This window comes from Antechinus flavipes, chromosome 3 (assembly GCF_016432865.1).
Source record: "Antechinus flavipes isolate AdamAnt ecotype Samford, QLD, Australia chromosome 3, AdamAnt_v2, whole genome shotgun sequence".
Classification (NCBI taxonomy): Eukaryota; Metazoa; Chordata; class Mammalia; order Dasyuromorphia; family Dasyuridae; genus Antechinus; species Antechinus flavipes.
Genome location: NC_067400.1, coordinates 87,801,603 through 87,825,862, shown reverse-complemented (window position 1 = coordinate 87,825,862; position 24,260 = coordinate 87,801,603). Strand labels below are relative to the sequence as shown.

The window sequence follows — 24,260 nt, the reverse complement described above, 5'->3', positions numbered from 1 at the left end:
TATTAGTAAACAGAGAGGCTTATCAAAATCAAATCAGATCAAAATCAAATCAGACTGGAAAAATGAGAAAAAAAATAAATTACAAGCAAACAACAACAAAAAGAGTGAAAATGCTATATTGTGAATCACACTCAGTTCCCACAAGACTCTCTCTGGGTGCAAATGCCTCTCTTCATCACAAGATCATTAGAAATGGTCTAATCATCTCTGTTGAAGAGATCCATGTCCATCAGAATTGATTATTATATAGTCTTGTTGTTGTCATGTATAATGATCTCCTGGTCCTGCTCATTTCACTCAGCATCAGTTCATGTAAGTCTCTCCAAGCCTCTCTGTATTCATCCCGCTGGTCATTTCTTACAGAACAATAATATTCCGTAACATTCAGGTACCACAATTTATTCAGTCATTCTCCAATTGATGGGCATCTACACTCAGTTTCCAGTTTCTAGCCACTACAAACAGGGCTGCCACAAATATTTTGGCACATACAGGTCCCTTTCCCTTCTTTAGTATCTCTTTGGGGTATAAGCCCAGTAGTAGCACTGCTGGATCCAAGGGTATGCACAGTTTGATAACTTTTTGGGCATAATTCCAGATTGCTCTCCAGAATGGTTGGATTCGTTCACAACTCCACCAACAATGCATCAGTGTCCCAGTTTTCCCGCATCCCCTCCAACATTCATCACTATCTTTTCCTGTCATTCTAGCCAATTTGACAGGTGTGTAGTGGTATCTCAGAGTTGTCTTAATCTACATTTCTCTGATCTTATATGATCTTAACATATGAATGTAAAATATCTTCTCTTAAGGGAATGAATAAAGCTGTACTGTGCTCTGCCAAATCAAATTCCTTTTGATAGTCAAGAAACAAAAAATGCATCTTGCATTGTCTTTGTCTTCTAGTCAATGTTGTGTCTTTAAAGATGTAATCCAGGATTGAACATAAATTATATTGTTTTCTTATATGTTCATCAAATATCCTTAATATATGTGTAGATAACAAAGTGATACATGGGTTAAGTCAGAAACTATTGTTAAACTCTTAATAACCTTTTTTGGGGTACTATTAAAATTTTTCTATAGATGACACATTGCTCCTACTTGTGAATGATATTTCAGAGATCTCTCATCAAACTCTAGAATACCTTAGTATTTGTCAAATAAAACTTTCAAGTCAAAATAATGTAGCCTTAAAATCCACATAAATTAAAACAAATTAAATAATTATTATTTTTAGGATAACATGAAATTGGACAGGCAATCCATTGAGCTGGGAGATAAATAGTTAGAAATACAGGTAGAAAGAGGGATTGACAGGCAGTCAGACATCTTGTAGATGCATTATAAATGGACAATGAACTCAAACTTATTTAATATAATAATCAGTTAATATGATTAATAGCATTTAAAATAAAAGAATGTAGTTTTGATAGCTCACATTTATGTAACACTAAAAGTCTTACCCAATGTTTTAAATTATATCATTTGATGTTCAGAACAACCCTGTGAGGTATTGTGCTTTTGTCTCCATTTTACAGATGATACTGAGGCTCACAGTCATTTAATGACTTGCCATGGCTACACAGATTATGCTCAAGGTGAGATTATGATCCAAAGTCTTTCTAACTTCAAGTCCAAGACTGTGTCAACTATGCCACATGTTATCTCTCTCCCTTTTGGATCTTATTTTGAATTGAGTATCTGTAGAACCTTATCAAAACGGGAGTGAGGCAAGAACTGAAGAAGTGCCAAAAGACTTCAGCATTTTTATTATACATTCACAGATCCTATAAATCTTTAATAATAAAGTAACAATGACCATAATTAGTTTTAAAATAACTTGTTTCTTCTTTTCTTCCCTTTCCTTTTTTTTTTTTTTACTGGGGGTTTGCACCTTGGATTTAAATTTTACCTCATATTCTATAGAGTTTCTCTATAATCTCCCAGAATCTTTGGTTCCTCAGCTATAAAATGGGGCCAAAGTACTGGCATTCTCCATTTATGATGAGGAAAATTTCTTGCAAACTTTAAAGTGCTATATCCATGTGAGTTATTGCCATCTCTAAAATGAGTGTGTTGGTCTAGATGAGGATTGCAAAGAGTTTGCACCTCCCAAGCACACAGAATCTAAGTATATATTTATTTCATACTCAGTAAACTATTCTGAGTGCAAAAATCCTCTATAATTTAATGGAAAATAAAGCAAATCATTGATTGTTGAGCTCTTTTTTCCTCTTCTGGATTTTCCAAAATGTAGCAGTCCTTAAAATTGCTTTTCAATTCAACTGTACACAAAGTCAGAGGAACTCAATGGAACAGAAAGTCATTTTCAGTCATGCCCTAAAGCCATCCTGTACATTAAGGAAAAGTTAACTTTCCCCCTCATGGAAACTGCAAGTGAAGAGTTTTAAGGAGGAAGACGTTAATCTTCCTTCTTTCCAAAGAAAATAGTCAGACTTGATTTGATGCAAAATAATTAATCCATAGAAAATTAAGTTGGAGATAGAAGCAAGATGGAAGCAAGGGCCAATTATTTAGTTTCTATTGAGATGCTAAAGCATGAACTGGCAGATAATTCACATAGTTTATCCTTACAGAAGAAAAGAAATAAATGAATTGATATACTAAGCTACTTTATTTTTATCTCACAGGGAATGAAATACATATACATTTAGAATGGCTTGACTATTAATAATATCACAGATTTGGAGCTAAAATGGATCTTAGTGCTCATCTAAACCAACACACTCATTTTAGAGATGACAATAACTCACATGGATATAGCACTTTAAAGTTTGCAAGAAATCTTCCTCATCATAAATGGAGAATGCAAGTACTTTGGCCCCACTTTATAGCTGACGAACCCAAGATTCTGGGAGATTATAGAGAAACTCTATAGAGTGTGAGGCAGAATTTAAATCCAAGTCTGCTGACTAGCAATGTGTTCCACACTATATCCACTATACTACGTTGCCTCAAAATCAACTGACATACTACAAAAATGATAAATAAAATTTTTTTTTTCTTTTCTCATTTTCTTCCCTCTAACCATCCTCATACCTTGAGAAGATAGGTAGTATAGTGGATAGGCAGCAGGCATGGAGTCAGGAAAACTCATATTCCCAAGTTCAAATCTCAGAAACTTACTTGTTGTATGACCCTGGGCAAGTCACTTCACCCTGTTTGCCTCAGTTTCCTCATTTGTAAAATAACCTGGAAAAGGAAATGGCAAAGCATTCCATTATCTTTGCCAAGAAAACTCCAAGTAAGGTCTTGAAGACTCAGACATTACTAAAATGATCAAACAACAATGATAACAAAGAAATGGAAAAATTTAAGCTATTCCAAAGATTTGGTCAAATACTCAGGCATTCTCTAGAGAAGAAGTATCATATATAAGGTTAAAATGTAATCGGAACATATTTAACAGAATAAATTAAAATTAAGTTAAAATATGATCAAAAATATATAATTTTAATATATCATTTTCTAAGTCAATATGCTGCTTACAGTAATCCTTCTGTATGATTTAGTGGCCCCATTTCTATCGAGTTTCAATCCCCTTCTTTAGAGTTATCAGGTCTTATTACAAAACAGGAATAGTAACATGAAATAAATTTCAGATAAGTGGAAAATTTCCTCTATTACATTACAAACATTAAATATGAAAGAATCTTAGAGATCATCTACTCTGATTTCTTTTAACATTTCATAAGAAACTGAGATACTGCGAATTAAACAATTCCCCAAGGTCATACAGACAGTAAATTGTATGACTGGGATTTTATCCAATTTTTCTCACTCCAAATCCAGTCTACTTTCTAGCAAAGAACACTATCTCCATGGTGTAAACGATTCTTAGCAACTTGAGAGGTAGCATGGTGGAATGAGGACAGACACTAGCTATGGAGTCAGAAGACTTGATTCAAGCCCCTGCATCAACACTTGTTAACTTCACCATTGATATTTATATAATGCTTATCTAAGGGAGTAGTTGTAAATAAAATTGCTTCTGTAATCTATCTAGTGCTTTTTATTATCACATTTATTGGTAGCATGGTCTAATGCTATTATTATTATTATTTTATTTTTTGCACAGGCAATTGGAGTTAAGTGATTTGCCCAGGTTCACACAGCTAGAACATGTTAAATGTCTGAGACCAGATCTGAACTGGGGTCGTCCTGATTTCAGGGCTGGTGCTCTATCCACTGAGTCACCTAGCTGCCCCTAATGCTATTATTATTAATATTTTTATTATGGTTAGTTTAGGAATGAGAAAGTTTGGAACAATTCTAACCCCTATTTCCTGGTCAAACTGCACACATTGAGAACCTGTGTGTTTGTGATCTGTTGGACAAGACAATGGATTGGCTACCCAGGCAATAGTTTTCTGTCTATTGGTACAGTGATGAGAGTATCTGTTCCTATTCTTTCTCCTATTGAGAGAACCAGGAAGGGAACAGGAATATGGGATGTTACAAGATTTCTGGTTGGTTAAACAGCACATTTTTCATGGTTTGACACTATCCTTCACTTCTTCCTGTCTCACAGACCTTGGCTTTTTCTAACTATTGACTGTCAGAATAAATATAAGGTACCATTTATGTCTGAAATAGAAGAAGGATGCTTGCCTCTCTGCTCTCAATCTTTTGGCCTTCATAGGTCTAGGAGGAGGGCACAAAGTCCATGGATAATAGTGAATATTTATTCTTTACAAATGGATGCTTGCTGCTGCCTTCCCCCTTGTATTTTAGGCTTTATAGCACATGTTTTATGTGCAATTAGTGTTCTGAAGACATCCACAACAAAGATATTTCAGACTTTAAGAGTATGGCAAAACAATTCTGCCTGTTAATTATTTCCTTCACTTCAGAGAATGATATGCTTTCATTGTATATTTAGATTAGTGATAAGACGGCATATCATTTCATGGTCACCATCACCAGTAAATAGTCACAAGTTAAAGTACTAATATGCGAAGTGTTGGGAGGATGCAAAGAATTAGAAAGATGTGGTTCCTGCCTTGCTGAAGCACACAAAGAACACATGCTGAGGAACATGGATAGTAAAAACCAGAAATAATATATAATCAATGTCCAACTGGTCCAGGCAACGTGTGCAGTAAGGTTTCAGCAGAGCGAGATTCATGGAGAAGCTGAATATGACAGTGGAATGATGATGGGGTATGCAGTTGGGAGTGCTGATGGAAGTGCTATCTCCGACACTACCTGGGTGATGAGAAGTAAGTCCATTAAACTCTTTGACCCTCAGTGTCTTCATTTGAAAAAAAAAAAACAGGCAATTGGATCGGCGACCTCTAACATTCCTCCAGTTTTAGAGCTATTCTTCTGTCGTGGGAGGCACAGAGGATGGATTGTCAGATTTAGAATCACCCAAGCTGAGAAGACCTAACCAATAACTTTCTATCTGTTGGTACGATGATGAGAGGGTATCTGTTCCTATTCTTCCTCCTGGTGAGAGGGAACCCAAGGAGGGAACAGGAATATGGGATGTCACAAGGTTTCTGGTTGGTCAAACAGCATGTTCTTCATGGTTTGACACTGTCTTCCACTTCTTTCTGTCTCACAGACCTTGGCTCCTACTAACTACAGAATGTCAGAATAAATATAAGGTACCATCTTCTTCTGAGATGGAAGAAGGATGCTTGCCTCTCTGTCCTAAATATATTTCCTGCAGTTTCAATTTCCTGATGTGTAAAATGTATAAAAATGTATAAAATATTTTTATAATAGCTATCTCACAGATTGTTCTGAAGATCACCTGAGTTAATATATAAAAAAAAAAAATTGTGTTTCTCTCACAAAATAATTTGGCTATTTGGTAGCCCATAGAACCTGGACTCAGGAAGACCCACGTTCAGATAAGAGCCTGGCCATGTCTCTTCTCTGTTATTTGCCTCAGTTTCCTCTTCTGTAAAATAAGGATGCCTCCAAAGATTGCAATGATCAAACGAGATGATATTTGTAAATGTGCCTGCCATATAGTAAGTGCTATATAAATTCAAGAGTTGTTGTTGTTAGATATTATTATTTTTCAGTTTCAGCGAAGGTCAGGGAAGATTTCCTAGGAGGCAGGGACAAGAAAATTAGGTAAGATTTAGAGGGAAAATGCATTTTGGAAACCATTGATTCCAAAGCTATGGGAGGCTATCCAGCCCAAAATCCTGACATTATCCTAAAGAGGTAAAAAGCCTGTGAAAGCAGCTTTCTTGGTATTATTCACAGTCATACAAACAGGCAAGTAAAATCCTTAGGCATAGGCAAGAAATTAAGGTTATGTTACTATCCATTAAAGAAAATCTCTTATAAAAGAAAAGTGATAGATTTCTATTCAGCACTTTCTACTCATTAAAGATCAGGGATAACTCATATTTGCATGCTTTGCATGATGAAATGATATATACAGAGAAACATGAATTTTGCTAAAAAGCTGTTCATTGACTGCTATAACTTATTATTTGATTACTGTTTTGTGCATCTTTCAATAAAAAAATTATCAAAAAATGAGATTCACCTACTTGGCTAGCTATACTGATTACATTAACTGAATGCCTAATTAACAATTTTTGTTTCTAAGTCTGCCCTACTCCTCCAGGACATACTCAGGGTTTTTTTTTTTTTTTCCCTTAAATAAGCATTCAATCACAAACTAAAAAATTATTGATAAGTGATAAAAGATAAATATTATTCATGCTATCCTAATGAGAGGAGAAAGGATTTTATGCAACAAATAAAGAATTTTTTAAATATTGTTTATTCTGGACAAAAACATAGGAGTGAGAAGACACAGGACTGTTTCATGATGATATCTCTTTCCAAACAGATTGGTTCTAAGTTCTTTCACTTCTTTCTTTGTGACCTCAGCATCTAGTACTATGTTGGGCATAAAACTGGTACTGAATGAATGATGAAAAGACCTTTGGCAGGCCAATTTAACCATTGTGGGTCAATCTCCTCATCTATAATATGGCAGGAGGATGGACCAAAAGGTTTCCGAGGTCTCATTCCTTTCAGTCTTGGAGCCATGACACCATTTTTGCTATCTTTGCCATGCTATACTAAATGAATCTTCACTATGACACTTTCTTCACATTCCATTATATTATAACCTAGTCACACACCTCCTGTCCCATAGTAAGATTTAGGATGGGCAGATAGAAGCAGTGGTAGAAAAATGAAAGGTGGTTTCATGGCTACAGTAGCAATATTATTGAAGATATAGTCTTGACTATTATTTAAGATGGTTTTGAGACAAGTGTCTTGGGTTTCAAATGAAAGATTTCCAAGTACAAGATTTCCATTCCCAAATATAGTATGTATTTGTTTATATGTTCAACAATTAAAATAACCAAGGGAAAAACTTTCATTTGAAGATAAACTAAAATATTGGGGTTCTCCGGGGTACAAAGACAAAGGTTATCAGGAGATATGATCAAAGTATATAAAATCATGAAAAATGTACAAACATTTTTTCATCAAATCGTGTGATACTAGGAGAGGGAAAATCCTTCAAATCTTAAAGGAGTTAGTTTCAGTATGAATAAAATTAACACAGTGCTTATAAATGGAAGTCCTTATTTCAAAAAATACTAAATGTTATGTTTGTCATTTTGGAATTTATCTGTGATTCTCTCAAACTCAAGGACTGAAAAGGAACTTAGAGGTCAATCATGAAGGATAGATTCCAATTATGTTGATGAAAATCAGGAATATTAAGAGAACATTTTTAGTCTTTATAAGCAAGCAAATCAATTCAATATAATTCCATTACATTCAAATATTTACTTTATTGTTATTATTAATTTAATTCTGATTAATAAGGAAAAATTGTTTGGTGACAAGGTTCTCATCACTTTAGAAGAAAATAACCCTGTCAAACTGTAGTTCCTAATACAGACATTGTGGTATGTGAAGAAAACATTTTAAGGATAGAATATAAGCCTCCTGACATTCATAGAATCAGAGTTGTAAGGGTCAACTATTTATTCCACAATTTGAGTTGCCAAGTCACACAATTGATTTATATAAAGGAGCCTACTAAAGTCCACACATATTTTTTATATGAGTAGTTATAACTAGTTTTGCTTTGTTCTTAACCCAATTATTCCATGGTAAAGAAAATAAGCAAAATCAATAGCAAAAAATATTATTTCTTCATATTTTAGCTTGAAAGGACAACCTCAGTGACATCTAAGACTGAAAGGTCTCATATATTGGTACTTATTAGCAGCACTCTTTGTAGTAGCAAGGAAAAAGAAACAACTTGAATGTAATGCAATGTTATTGAGCTATAAGAAATGATAGATAGATTTTTCTTGTGCGGCATGATAATTGTGGAGATATATATAGAAGATTTGCACATGTTTAGCAAATATTGGATGGCCATCTAGGGGAAGAGGTAAGGGAAAGGGAAGGAGAAAAAAATGGAAGACAACGTTTCGCAAGGGTAAATGTTGAAAACTATGCACATGTTTTGAAAATAAAAAGTTTTAGTTTAAAAAAAAGTGATAGATATGAAAAATATAGCACTTTATAAGCATACCTAAATGAACTGATGCAAAGTAAAGTAAGCGAAAACAGGAAAACAATCTACATGGTTACAACAATGAAGATGATAATGAAGAGAACAATAGCATCAACAAGAGAAAATGAAATTGAATTCTGTATAATTACAATGTCTAGGCCTAACATTGGAGAACATATGAGAAAATGAGCCTCTCTCCATTATTGGAACGAGAGGAAGGACAGATGTGGAACATTACATGTATTATTAAATTTGGCTGCTATATTGGTTAGTCTTGCTGAATGACTTTTCTCTTTCTCATTCTCTGTTATAAAATTGCTTTTCTGAGTGAGGTAGGGAAAGAGATATTTGATAGGAAACTAACATGAAAATCAGACATTATCAATGTAATTTTTACACATGACATTGTTTTATCTTAATAACAGTTATTAAGATATATATCTCATACTCATATACTATCTTCTTAACATAAAAAGAACTTTATTTTAGGAATCTCATAGCTTAGATTTTCCACAATAATAAATATATTAATAAAGGCTTAAGCTGATGCTTTTTGTTTTAGTTTTGGTACAAATTTATATTTCCTAACAACTGTTTATGTTCTCTCTAGAAATATAACCTGGATCACCAGCAATGTATAGAAGGCATAATATTTAATGAGTTTTGGTAGCCACTCTGCTGCAAAAGTACTCAGACAAATAAGGTGAAGAAATAAAAAATGTATGTACTTGCTTCCAATTAGTTCACATGTCCAGGTCTAGAATTATAGAGATAAAAAATATAAAGAAATTGTGGAATTGGAAAATGCTTTTTAAATCCAACAAGATTTTGAAAAAAAAAAAAATATATATATATATATAAATAAAAATATAATGCTCAGACATAGGGAGCCATCATGGGCTCACTAAGAATAAGCTGTATCTCTCTGGTCTCATTCCCTATTTTTTTTCTACAATTAAGAGAATGATAGACTGGAGAATACCACAAGTACAAGTGAATATTGATTTCATGGAATCACAAAGAGTCAACATAAGGGTCAAGATGGATAAGATGAATTAACAGTTTCATTATTCAAATAGAAATGACAATAGAGAATATAAGACTTATTTTCTGGGTCTCATCCCAAAGTGAATAAATTTGATAAAAGTCCCCATGATATCCTTGTGAGAAGAAGGGTATTATAAAGTAGTACTTTTAGGTGAATTCACATACCCACATACCCAAATTACTTGGTTAATAGACATTATTAACCTAAATATAAATAGTTTTTGGATTATGTCAGAAATTTGTCCTTGGTCAGCTTAAAAATGTTACCAGGTTGGATGAAGCTATATAAAAGATTAATAAATCTCTTGATATAAAGCTAGGAAGAATACTCACTACAATAACAATTAAGATTTTAATCTATCTTGAACTGTGGAATGATGGGCAAAATCAAAAAGATGAAAGGAAAAGCACAGAAAATTAGTTTAATTTTGTACTGATTTTATTATTTTTATGGAATTTGTTTAAAATAATCAAGTTCATTCAATAAACTTCTTAAATACACAAGACACTACAATAAGAACCTGATGTGAAATTATTTTCTTGTGATTTGTCAATTTGACCTAAGATTAATATGTCATGGGAGAAATACCTTTTGTTTGACCATTGCATAAATTTGAAACTTTACAATTACCTTTATACAAAACAAATTATATTTATTTAAAGTGTTCTTTTAGGGTGACATAAATGACTAGTTTTAAACTAGTAATTTCAACAGGATAACTGGGGAAAATTCTGAGATGATAGATGTACAGCTGGAAGTAATTTTAGAGACCACTGAGTCAACTTTTACCTCTGATTTTTGAAGCTGAGAAAACTGAGCAACAAGGAATGTAAGTACCTTTCTCAGGGTCCCTAAGACAGTATTTGAATCAGAATCCAAATCCTTCCCATCTTTAAAACTGCCCCCTTGTAAAACATATGCACTGCTCTGAGATTCAAGAGACCTGGATTTTAAGATTTGCTGGGAAACTCACATTATTAAAAAAGACTTGTTCTAAAGCAAAGATTCTCAACCTGAGGTCTACAAACCCCTTAAAGATTTCAAGGGGTCCATGAACTTTATGGGACAAAAATGACATCTTTATTTCAATATAATTGTCTTCTTAATAACAATGGTAACCAATATTTCTAAAGCATTTGACAAATATTATCTTACTTTATCCTCACAACAACCTCGGGAGATGAATGCTATTATTATTATGATCATTTTATGGATGAGGAAACTCAGGCATATAGAATGTAAGTTAAGGGACTTGCCTAGAGTCACACAGATAGTAAATATTACAGGTTACATTTGAACTCAGGTCTCCACAACTCCAAGCCCAACTCCTTATCCACTCTGCTACATAGTTGCCCGTTTCCTTTGTAATTTCGTTTCATTTTATGCATTAAAAAACATTATTTTGGAGAGGGATCTGTAAACTTCACTACAGTGCCAAAGGAGTCCATCCCTCCGTCCATCCATCCATCTCTTTATGTCTTTGTATCTGTTACACACACACACACACACACACACACACACACACAAATATTTGACAATTTCTGCGCTAGGAGATTTTTATGGTCCCTCCTAGTTCTAAAATTCTATGGTTCTATAACAAAGAAAAAGTGGGAAAGAACAGCTGGGGCAATGGGAGGGGGAGTAGCTTCCTAAAAGTCATTTCTCTTCACCATAAAATGTTGTTAGATGCCTTGGGTAGAAAGTGAACAGCTTAACCTTAAACAGATTTTAATTTTTAATAGAGTGGAATAGGTCAGCTGAAGCTTGTCACTGGGAAGTCTTGCTACAAGCAAGTATAGAAGAGATTCCTTTAACATGCCCTGAGGTGATATTCCAATCTCAATAGGAGGGTATGTGGGTATGGGGCAGGAGTGGGGGGCGCTTTAAACAGATGAAATATTCTATATGAGATTCGATTCATAAGTGATCAAATTCTTTATTTGGCTATCTAAGATCTTACTTGGACCAGTAATTCACACTATGAAGCTTCAAACTGAATCCATATTCATATTTTGAGAGATTTATCTGTGTGAAGAGGAAGAAGATATCACAAAAGGGAGGGGAAAGGCATCTTTGTGTTTGAAGTACAAATTCTAATAAATAAAGATCAGCTTTCCTACATAATTAAAATGGAGGTTGGGGACAGGAAGCAGTGGTCCAAATATTATGCACACAATACAAATGCTCTGACATGCAAAAGGTCTCCTGGGAAATTAAAGTCCCCAAATGGTAGGAAAAATTGAACCAGAGCAAAGCAGCCGAGCTTTCACTCATAGAGATAAAACAAGTATAGATGAACCAGGTCTGACTAATTTCACAAGCTTTGTAAAGTCCTCAGATTATCTGGGTATTAGTGCAGGCAGGTCTCAGCTGTCCATAAAAATGAGAACACGGTTTAAAAGCCACATTTGAATTTTAAAGGTGCTCAACATTTCTAGTATTGTTTACTAAAAAAAGGTCAACACTGGAGTCTTTTATTCATGCACATTGCTGCCTCAATCTAAAAGCACTGGGTAAGTCCTGATGAGTTTTCCACATGGCATATGCTGGAAATGTGTTAAATGCATAGTTCCAGAGCCAAGGACATTATTTTTTCAACTCAGTGAATCTCTTATTAAAAAATCTTTGCTCTGCCTTTTCCTGGGGTGTCTGAGGATGGGCCACAGCAACAATGGATAACAAAATGAAATGGCCCACTAATTTAGAATAGCAATAATAATAATAATAATAAAACTCTTAACAATTCTTAAATTTCTTCATGACCCCACTTCTGCCTAATCTAAAAAAAAGGGGGGGGAAAAACATTTAAATAGAACCCATACCAAATTTTAGTGCTAGCATGAAATCTTTGGCATTTTTTGGATAAGTCTTTTGTTCAGATTTATACCTGGTGCCCTTACCCAAATTCCCAGCTCTATACACGTATTCACATCAATTCTTTTTGCAAATCAAAGGCATAATATTCAGAGACCTTCAAGTAAGATTTGTGTTAAAATCATTAAATGCCCACACAAGTAATTTTTTATTAACTGAACCCAGTAATGATACATAATACATACCAATTTTATGGCAGGAAGAAGAATTATTCACTTTTGTATGCCAAGAATATCTGTTGCGTAAATTAGAAATTGTCCAATGTTATACACATATTATGGAAAAGTACAACTTTAAAGCCAAGGGAATCCTGAATTGATTGCAGGTGTGCCTCACATTAAGAGATCTTAATAAATTCCATCTTTGAAAACAATATTCCCTGATACATTCAGGAATTGTTCACTTAAAAAATTCATGCCTCACTTTGCAAAAGGGTTGACTGTAGTTTCCTGTAAAAATATTACTCCCTCAGTACATTTATTATTTGGTTTGATTTACATAAATTTGAGTGGGCAAGCATCTCACTTCTGTGCCTTGGTTATCACAACTATAAAATAAAAGTTGGACTAGATGAACTCTCAGGTCCCTTCTATATTTAAGTCTACAGTCCTATGTAGTAAATAGTTTCACATAATTTATATAATTCAATTGATCTGCATTGTTACAAAAAAATTGTTTACATTCAATTTTCAACAATCTATTGCACAAAGAATATCATATCTGTGACTTTGGGCATAAATACTATATCTCAGTAGACAAAACTGATCAGTTGATTGATGTAGAAATAGAGGTTAAAAGAAATGCTATTTTAATAAATCACTTTCTCCTAATTTTCTAGCCTGTGCACCATAGTTCAAGCAACCACCATCAAAATAATAGCAGTTCCAAACTTAATTCAACAGAATTACAGATTCATAAAAATGCAGGGCCTAGTGTGTCCTTCCAGACCAAGATGGGACATTATACAAAAGATAAAAGAGTGGATTAAGGGAGAAAACTAATTAGTAGATGGGGAAAATCAATAGAGGATCCCTGGAAGACAAACCCTTTGAGGTAGATTTTTGAGAATCTCAAATGGTAAAAATGAAGGAAATGAGTAAGGGCATTTCATGATATTGGGAATAATATGAACAAGAGCAAGGAGATAGACAAATATAGACAGCAGGAGGTTAATTAAGCCATAACCGTTTCACTTCATTCCACACATATTTGGTTTATTCCATAAATATTTGGTTTGTGGGAATTAAACCTTTCCATAATATATGCAAGGATACATCAGTCAGGTGCTACAGTGGATAGAGCGTGTAGTAATTTGTCATTTTTCTTTTCCAGTTCATTTTATAGATGAGGAAACTGAGGCACACAGGGTTAAGTGACTTGTATAGTAACACAAAGCTCCATGACTTCAAATACTGTCTCAAACACATTCCATCTATGCAAGAGACTTAACCTTGGTTTTAGTTTCCTCGAGTGTAAAATGGGGATAATGATAGCACCTACTTACCAGGATTATTATACAGATCAAATTAAACATTAGTTGTAAATTACTTAACATAGGGCTTGGCACATGGTAGGTGCTCTAAAACAATTATTATTATTATTGTTATAATTTATTACTCTGTGTGTGAAAAGTTTCAGTTTCATCAGTAAAATGAAGATAATAATAACACTTATCTTACAAGATTGTTTTGAGAATTAAATGAGATATCTGGAAAGAACTTTGCAAACTTTAAAGTGCTATAGAAATACCAGCTGTTGTTAATATTATACTATATATATGTAAATATGTATGTATGTATATATATACATATACACACACACACACATATATATATAATTACAATATCAAGTTACCATGCCTCCTCTGTGAATAGAGATGAACTAACATCACTGGCCAGAAATGTATGCACATACATATATTTGTGTTGCCTATTGATCTATCTCCTGAATGTAAGACACTCCAATATAAAAAGTCTTGACCAAAAAGCCACAAATTAATATTAACCTCTTTATTACATTAAAATATGCTTTAAGAGTTTCATGATGATTAAGAACTAAATTAGAAATCTATTGGGCCTTCAACACCTGTCATTCTTATCTGTGTTTTTTGTCATGTAATTCTTTACAAATCCATGGCTAAGGTGCACAGGGCAGTGAGTCTTGGGACTCTAGGAAAATTACTCAGAACTCAGGTAAGGCCAGAAGAACAGGCTGTCACTACAACGAGAAAAGACAGAGTTGATTGGCCATTAGTAATGGACCTAGCCAGTCTGTTCTCCCACCACTTTTTTTTTTTTTTCCTTTCTTTAATTCCTCATTTAGTTGGGATGTTTAAAGATCCCAAAGTATAGATCTTGGAATGTTTGTAAGACTGATTTTCTATCTTGATTTCCTACAGATCACAGCCTCAGAACCAAAAGGAAGTGAAGAAAAACTGATAAAGTATCATCGCCTTCCCTAACAAGTTTTAGAAATGGGACTTTTTCCATATAAAAAGGGAAAGCTCGGATATCATTTTTGTCGCTGGGCTATTAGAAAACTTGTAGCATGTTCTATGCCTATCATTTGTGAGGCAATAAACAATATCCTTCAATAAATATTATTTGGTTTCCTTTCCTAGTGTGGTTGCTGATTTACTACAAAAATCACTCATTTTGAAAGGTATTTGCTGCCAAATATAGGAAGTAAAATAGTCAAGAAAACTTGATTCTTCTCATGTTAAAAAATTCTACAAATGGAAAAGTAGCACAAATTCAGGGGGACATTATTATATATAGTTAGAATGTTCATGTGCTAGGGAATAATATGGAATAAGGTGGGAGTCAAGCCAGTACCTAATTGTGGAGGATTTTATTCTCTCAGCTAACAAGTCTGGACCTTCAATCTTAGTATCTAGGAAGAAACCAGCCAAACAAGGAAATATGAGTTAGAAATTCAGTCCTTTTAAATAACAATGAATATCCAACTAGAGAAAAAGTAGGAGATATTAGAATGCTTTCCTGTTATATTAAATACAAGAGTCATACTGACTCTGAGGCTATCTTACTTCATAATAGAAAGGTATCATCACACTAGCTTCCATGAATTTATGGTTTTGGAATCATTGTAATGAAAACATTATTCTCTCTTAATACTACTCATCTCTACCCTTTGGCTTGCTTGACTTTCTTCCAGTCTCAGCTTCTATGAGAAGCATTTCTTAATGTTTCTGAATCCAAATGTCTTCCCTCTATTGAATATTTCCAATTTATCCTGACTCAATCTTGTTTGTACCCAAGTGTTTCCATGCTATCTTCTTCATTGGACTTTTGGGTTTTCTGAGGGCAGGGACTAATTTTTTGCATTCTTTTGTATCCTCATCATTTAGTGACGGGCTCATAGTAGGTACTAAATATATGTTTATTAACAAACTGGGTCATGACCTAGAGGATTCATTTCAACTCCAATATTCCAAAATTCCATTTAACAATTAGATTGAGACCACTGAATGGGAAAAAGTCTTGCAGGGATCTAAGAGCTTTAGCGGTTTAACTTTTGTGCCTCCCTCATTATAACCTGACCTTGAAAATGCCTCCCTTTGTACTCCGTGGACCTATCTTGGTGGCATGTGACATTTTAAATAAATAATGTATTGGTTGTTTCTCCTATGTGCAATGTACAACTTTGACTCAACGGGGACTTTATAAATGTTATATGAGAGAGTGAGCTTTAAAAAAAGAAAGGGAAAAAAAACAGGCTCTTTCAATGCAGACATCAAACAAGTCTCCAGAAAATGTTGATCAGTGGGTACTGCTTTCATGAAAGAGAATGAGAATAGCTGGCAGGCACAATTTGACCGATTCAGTGACATTCTAACACCTCACAGAGATTTCTTCAGAACAAAAGAGGGGAAGCTGGTTGAGAGACAGACGGAGAGAGACGTAGAGAGACGTAGAGAGAGGGAGACAGAGACAGACAGAGACAGACAGAGAGAGACAGAGAGACAGACAGAGACAGAGAGAGACAGAGAGAGACAGAGAGAGACAGAGAGAGACAGAGAGAGACAGAGAGAGACACAAAGAGAGAAAGATACAGAGAGAGACAGAGAGAGAGAAAGAGATACAGAGATACAGACAGCAAGAGAGAAACAGAGATACAGACAGCAAGAGAGAAACAGAGATACAGACAGCAAGAGAGAAACAGAGATACAGACAGCAGAGAGAAACAGAGATACAGACAGCAAGAGAGAAACAGAGATACAGACAGCAAGAGAGAAACAGAGATACAGACAGCAAGAGAGAAACAGAGATACAGACAGCAAGAGAGAAACAGAGATACAGACAGCAAGAGAGAAACAGAGATACAGACAGCAAGAGAGAGAAACAGAGATACAGACAGCAAGAGAGAAACAGAGATACAGACAGCAAGAGAGAAACAGAGAGACAGACAGCAAGAGAGAAACAGAGAGACAGACAGCAAGAGAGAAACAGAGAGACAGACAGCAAGAGAGACAGAGATACAGACAGCAAGAGAGAAACAGAGAGACAGACAGCAAGAGAGAAACAGAGAGACAGACAGCAAGAGAGAAACAGAGATACAGACAGCAAGAGAGAAACAGAGATACAGACAGCAAAAGAGACTAAGAGAGAGACAGGCTGAGAGACAGGCCGACAGACCAAGAGACACACACACACAGAGCGAGAGAGCGAGATAGACAGAGACAGAGACCAGAAGAAAATAGGAGAGAGGAGAGACAGAGACAGCGAGAGAGAGACAGTGAGAAAGAGACAGCCAGCACCCTTTCCTTTATCATTTTTCTTCTCCTTTCTCATAGTTGCCCAAAAATTACATAAGGAAAACAATCCTTAGATAATTTTGCAGACATCTCACTTCCTACATTTGCAAACAAGAAGCTCTATAATAGTGATGATGATGACGGTGGCTAACATTTATATGTCAACTTGAAAGTTTGCAAAGTCTTCTACATCTGTTTTCTCCTGTGAGTCTCACACTAGCCCTGTACAAAAGGAGATGTTACTATTCCCCTTTTAAAATGAGGAAATCTATGTGTTTAACAAGCAAACTGACTTGTCCAATGTCCCAGAACTAGTGTCAGAAATGGGAAATGAACTTGGGCCTCTCCTGACTCCACAACAAGCACTCTTTCTACTTTATCACCCACCTTCACCATTCTTCCATTTTTTTCTTTTAACTTAATAGGTATACCATATTATTCTACTCTGCCCTGCCCCCCCCCCCAAAAAAAAAGACAGAAGATGTATCATAGCAATTCTCTATGTTGGCGTCAAGTTAGACTTGTAATTGTCACTCATCTACTTTCTTCCTTTTTTTTTTTACCTTGGTAAACCAATCCCAGTGGCTGAATTTCTAATTCTTGAGACGATCTCAAATCAGGCTTTTGATATTTGGTTTCCTGGGGTTTTGGTGCCTGCCGTTCTGACAAAAATGATATGGTTATTCCATGGGCTTGAATGACTGGCCACGACTCAAGTAAATAAATTTGGTTGCTTGCTTTCACCTTATAATTTCTGGTACAGGGTTAAGAATATATAGAAGCCCAGTTTTAGTTCTCATAATGTCATCAGTTCAGTCTATAGCTATCTCAGCATCTAGTTGATAAAGAGGGAAGGTTTAATGGGAGGGATTAGTACTATCAATGCATTGGATAGTAAATGACCTTGAAAAAGATAATAATAAGAATAAAAAATCTGGTGAACTAGAAGAGAACTTAGAATCTGTCTAATCAAGCCTTTTGAAGAATTCCTATTATAATCATTAACAAGTCTTTAGAGAATATTTAAAAACTTCTTGTTTTCTAGTGGGGGGAAAACCATTCCTTCCTAAGGCAGAATATTCCACTCTGGGGTCATGTTAACTGTTGGGGGAAGTTTTTTCCTGACATCAAGTTTAAATATGTCTCCATTTTGTACTGGGGTCAAAAGAACCAATCATATCTCTTCTATATGAAAAGTCTGGAATACAACTATAATATCCTGCATTCCATCCCCAAATTTTGTGTTCTCTGAGCTAAACATGCCCAGTTACTTCGGTCCACCCTCACATGGCCAGAACTCTAATCCCTTCACCATTTTGCCCTTCCCTTCCCTTTCTACTGCTTGTTTTCCAACTTCCCAGTATTTTTATTTAAAATATAGCACCTAATGGGGCAAGTAGATGGCATAGTGGATAGAGCACCAGCCCTGAAGTCAGGAAGGCCGGAGTTCAAATTTGTCCTCAGAAACTTAACACTTCTTAATTGTATGACCCTGGGAAAGTCACTTAATCCCAATTGTCTCAGGGGAAAAAGAAAGATAGTACCTAAAACCGAACATCCTATTCAAGGTGGGCTCTGATCAGGGCCAAGTCTATTATGCTCATGAGCTTCCTCATTTCTGGATGATATGACTTGGTCACTTTAAATTTTTTTGCTGAAGTTACCAAAGATTTAAGTTAGAATACCCTGAAGTCAATCAAGTGTACGTGATTTTAAAATGGTATTAAGATGTGTTAATGCTTCTTTCACACAAAATATAAATGATATGCCTTAAAAATGCTTGTAGCAATCAATGGTTTTAATTGAGCAGAAAAGCAGACAGACACCAAAACATTCAGTTCCAGCTGTGGCTCCTGACAGTTACCCTGAGAGATGAATTTCTAAAATAGATGTTTCCATTAAGATAATGATATTTATTAAAAGGTAAACCAAAAATGTATAGCTACTTCAAACATTACTGAACAAAGGCCATTTATATCATTCTGAATCCACCGTATATTAGCTCTTATTTGATTTGATCAGCCTTTATCAGCTAATCCAAGTGTATGCAAACTCACATAAAAGTAAAACATGGTCTCTTTTTAGTGAAAAGGAATTAGACAACTTCTTGGGGACTGAGGGAAGCACCTCCTAATAATCTATCTACTCATTGTTGAAGGACAGATTAAAAGAGAAACATGAAATCTCATTATGTTCCTCAAAAGCACAGCCTGTTAAATCTATTGGATCAAACATAGCCTTTGGCACCATTCTTTTACCAGACAGCACACACAAAAAAGACTCAGTCATACAGGAACAAGCATCTACTTTTGGATTTTTCATTTCCTTTATTTTGAGGGCCTTTGTTCTTCTTACCTTGGCCATTTTTAAGAAAGGCTGGCCTTGGGGCAATGCTTACACTAGACCAACTTCATTTTCTTGGCAGAAAACTAACAAATAAAAAACAGGAGTCGGAAAAAGAACAAAATAGATAGACAATGGCACTGTTGGAAGTTTCCCCCTCCCCACCTCAAACGTGACTGCCTTCTTTTAGCTCATTCTTAATTCAATAAATCTATGAAAGCGGCTGTCAGACTCTTTCCAGTGGACACATTAGCAAGCAGAAAGCACAAAGTACTTGCACTGGGGAAGACCACCAGCCTTGTTGAGAAGCACCCTCCAATTTCTTCCAAGGACTGACAAAGTTTAAAACAGTAACGTACCTCTGAGAGAAATGTCTACACTGGGGTCTGCAGGGCTGAACCGACTAATGCGGACCATCTTACAAGGAGAAAGGAGCTTGCTGTGAAGCTTTAACAAGGAGAAGGAATTGGATACCCAGTTTCCAACTTGAATTTATAGGGACGCCAATGGTCTCTGGGTGTGGATATTTATGCTAGACCCAAAATGAGCAATTTGCTTCCCAGCGTTGGAGGTCCAGGTTGCTTTCTGCTTGCTCAATCTGGCTGTGCCAGTCCATCACATTGCCCTAAATAAGCTATTATACAGCAAAACATTTCCTTAAGCAGATGCAAACACCCTTTCCTCTGTGAGACTTCCCTTAGGCAAGTCCAATTTCTTAGGAAAGGGTCAAGGGACAGCTATGTCAAGTGCACACTAGGAAACAAACATGCAAAGTCAGATGCTGCTGCTTATGCCAGACCCCGCTAGACTTCAGGTCTTTTTCTGACAATAATATTAACTCCAGGGACTCCACCTGAAGCAGGTACCCACTCCATTTATAACCTTCTTCTGCATCACGGACTTCCTTTGGCAGTTTGGTGTAGCCAAACTCATTAGAATAATGTTATTTTAATGCATAAGATACATAGGATTATAAAGAAAAACACATATTGAAATTGTTGTCTAAATGTGAGGGGGGAAAGTCCAAAGATCTCAGGTCAGGAATATCTGACCTATAAAAAGAAAAATGTGAGACTTCTAGGATATTTTTCTCCCTATGAATAAAATGAAGTATAAAAAAAAAAAAAAAGATGAAGCATAGAATAGAGAATATACAGGGCTGGCTATACGCACACACACACACACACTATATATATATATATATATATATATATATATATATATATATATATATATATATACACACACACATACATACACACACACACACACACACATACACAAAATACACACACACACAAATATTGAGAAACCAGGGGGAGGTTAAGAAATGAATGCATGTAAACAGTAGGTTTTCATTAATTTCCCCAATAACATAGCCTTGTGTATCATGATTCGAATGGTTCTATTATCCTTGAGGTCTTAATCATTTGTATTGGCAGTTTCTGAAGTGTTCAAAGCTTGTGCTTAAAGAGTATTATTGGCATACAACATAGTCATGCAACATTAAGCAGATTTACAACCTTGTATATGGTTATCCTTGATAATCTTCATTCAAAAGTAAGTTAAATCTCAGAGCGGTTTAGCCACCCCAAACATTCCCCACTCAGACATATGGTACCTGTGAAGGTTGTCTTCAGAAGGCATTCATAGAATTAGCCCCCCCCCCCTTCATCCCAAGTAGTTTGTTACTGCCGTTCTTTTAGAGAGGATTCTCAATTTGTTTTCTATTTCCTTGATCAAAAGAAAAAATGAAAGACAAGGAAGACATTCTGAAATGTAGCAATAAGTCTACAAGCGACCAAAAGATGGTCATCTAAATGACTGAGGAAATGGAATAATTCAGTCAAGCAAATTTGTTTTCACTAGACCATAGTATTTTCTTGGGAGCTAATTAAAATTAAGTCATATCAAAAGACATTGGTTAAACATCTTGAAAAATACAACTTCCAGGGACTTGGATGACACAATGGATAATATTCTAGAGCTGGAATCTATATAAGGAAGGGAGGGAAAGAGAGATAAAGATTATTTTTGTGTATAAGAAGTGGCCGGATCCTGATGGTCATTTTGGAATCAGCTTTCTGAAGGCAGATCACTGACTGGTGGAAGCAAACGTACCAATACCAAAATGAGAATTTCAGAGGTGGAAGGAATCTCAGAATGCATTTGGTTTAAAACATGCTCTGGACCAGACATACCTCTTCTATCATTTCTATCTCTAGTAATGGGGAACAGATTATGTCCTGAGGGAACCCATTCCATTTTAGCTTTAATTGTTGGGAAACTTTCTATGATAGTCTCCCATTGTTCTTCATTCTATCCTTCAGAATCTAGTAGCTTAAGTCTAAGTCTCTCTTTCCTACATGGTACATCTTCAATTATAGGAAGATAACTATCATATCCTTAATAATTCTTGTCTTCTCGATGTTAAAAATTCTTAATATCTTCAACTTACCGTGTGGAAAATTCTCCTAACTTGTTAACTCTCCCAGCCATTCATCTCAGCACAGTTTTCTCTCCTAAAATTCAGTGCCCAAACTCAAAGTGCTCGTCTGGGGATGATCTGACAGGGCAGGATACAGGGCCTTATCCCCAACACTATCATAACCCGCTGCTCACAACAGAGTCTAGGATTACCTTGGCTTTTGTCACTTCCATGTCATATTGGCAGGATCTCAACCCCTCGGCCCTCTTTCACGCAAAATGACCGTTCAGTTCCTCCTCCCAATTCTGTACATAGACAGTTAATTCCTTTGGAACCCAAATCAACATTCGCTAAGTACTTATTATGTTCAGGCAATGTGCTAAGCGAGAGGGATAGTAACAGATTTCAAGGACTTCAAGATCTAATGATGGAGGCAGTATGCAGCTCTGTACACCAAGAAATTGGAGAGAATTCTAACTGGCATTAAAGCAGATGGAGAAAGTCCTTTTAACCCTTAGAATGCAGTCTGCATGAATTCCTACAGTCATAGAATAAATTATTGGGATTCCAGAAGCCAGCTAAAAATTTTATCACCTTGCTAGAAAGAAGTTCTTATGAATTGAGCTAGGCTTGTCTTCCTACACAAAACAAAATTAGCCCGAGGACAGACTGAATCCTTTACGTTAAACAAGCCCTGCCAGTACTCCAAATTTTCTGTCAAGGTTTTAGAGAATCCAGGGTCATTTTCTCAAAAAGATGAGGCAAGAAATAAAATGAAATGAAGGCAAAACTTTTTTATGGGCGTGTTTTTATTTTAATCATATGATTTTTTTTTTTCTATTCAGAGAAAGACAACATAACAAGGAGAAAGGATTTTAGTCATTTTTAGGCATATTGTCAAATATTCTCAAATCAAATAAACAATTTACATAGTATTTCACAGTTTTAATGTTCTCCTGCCTAATGCAAAAAATCTTTTTTTAAAAAACCTGCATAACTTCTCAATTCCCTTGAATTCTGAGATTTTACATTTGTCTCTATTCAATTTCATCTTAATGTATTTAGCACACTCTTCTAGACTTTTGAGATCTATCCTGACTTTACCATCATTTTTCTCATCAACAAAATGAGGATAATAATAGCACAGACATCTCTTGTTATGAGGATTAAATGAGATAACCACTGATCCACATACCTACATTTCCCTTCCCACAAAATCTTATGTAAGTTATATATAACAAAGCCATATTTTATAGCAAATAAAATAACAACACATAATAATGCATAATTATATATACACATATTTACATATAAATTTATATCATATAATGATATATTTTTATATAGTTATATATCATATAAATTTAGTGCATCCTTTATAAAAGCAATTTTGCAAATAAAATTCCAGAATAAAACATGTTACTTAAGTAAAAGGTTCCTATGGAATTTTTGACACCAATTGAATCAGTAAAGCAAAAGGTCACCAAAAATCTCTCTTTCAATAGGTATCACCATTGTATATGATAAAAATCATGTGCGATATACCAACTGAATCAATTTTGCTCCATGAATGTCTGATGATTAGTTTCAAGTAAGATTTTCAATAAAGAGATATATACTTGCCAAAGGTGTTTGCCCTTAGCTTGGAAGTTATTCAGTGTTAACTCTAAATTAACCAACTATAGATGCCAGTGTCCACTATATGCCTTATATGTACTGGGTCTTGTGATGGCTACCTACAACACCAGAATATTAGCAAATCTTTAAAATTATATCCACAATCATCTAAATGCCTTTGGCCTGAATGATCTTAAAGGGAATAAAAAAAGGATAAAGAGTAATTCTTATTTAATAATGATGTCCAAGGAAACTCTCACAAGTTACTTGACCCTGGGTGTGTTGGTTCATTATAGGGACTAGTCCCCAAACAATTAGTCCTGTGTAAAAGTAAAGCCCCTGCTACTCAGTGAGTGCTCTACCACCATAAGCATGTCAGCCATAACTAGGTAACTACTTGTTGAATGTGTTGTTGAAAAGATTCATGAGTCAGGTAGGAACCTAGACTAGATTACCCCCATTAAAGTCTCTTTCAGCTCTAAAATTGTAGGACCTTGTTCAGTCAAGAGGTAATGAATGTCTTAATTAGAGTAGTTGTAATGGAAATGAGGAAAAAGGGAATGATGTGATAAATGCTGTTGGAAGGGAAAATTCATTAAATTGAGGGAATTCACTAAAAGAGGAGGCA

The 24,260-nt window shown here is 35.2% G+C and overlaps 1 protein-coding gene across 3 annotated transcripts in view; it reads right to left on the bottom strand.

Annotated features, from left to right (window-relative positions):
• The window catches only part of ENOX1 (ecto-NOX disulfide-thiol exchanger 1), a 345,774-nt gene that overhangs the window by 292,067 nt on the left and 29,447 nt on the right, over window positions 1-24,260 (bottom strand). The window contains exon 2 of one of the 3 annotated variants that reach the window (XM_051983858.1): window positions 3,151-3,216. The exons of 1 other annotated variant lie outside the window; for it this stretch is intronic. The gene's annotated coding sequence lies outside the window, so the exon portion shown is untranslated. Of the gene's footprint in view, window positions 1-3,063; window positions 3,079-3,150; window positions 3,217-24,260 lie in introns of those variants that run through there. One more of the 3 variants, XM_051983856.1, reaches the window with a different exon arrangement.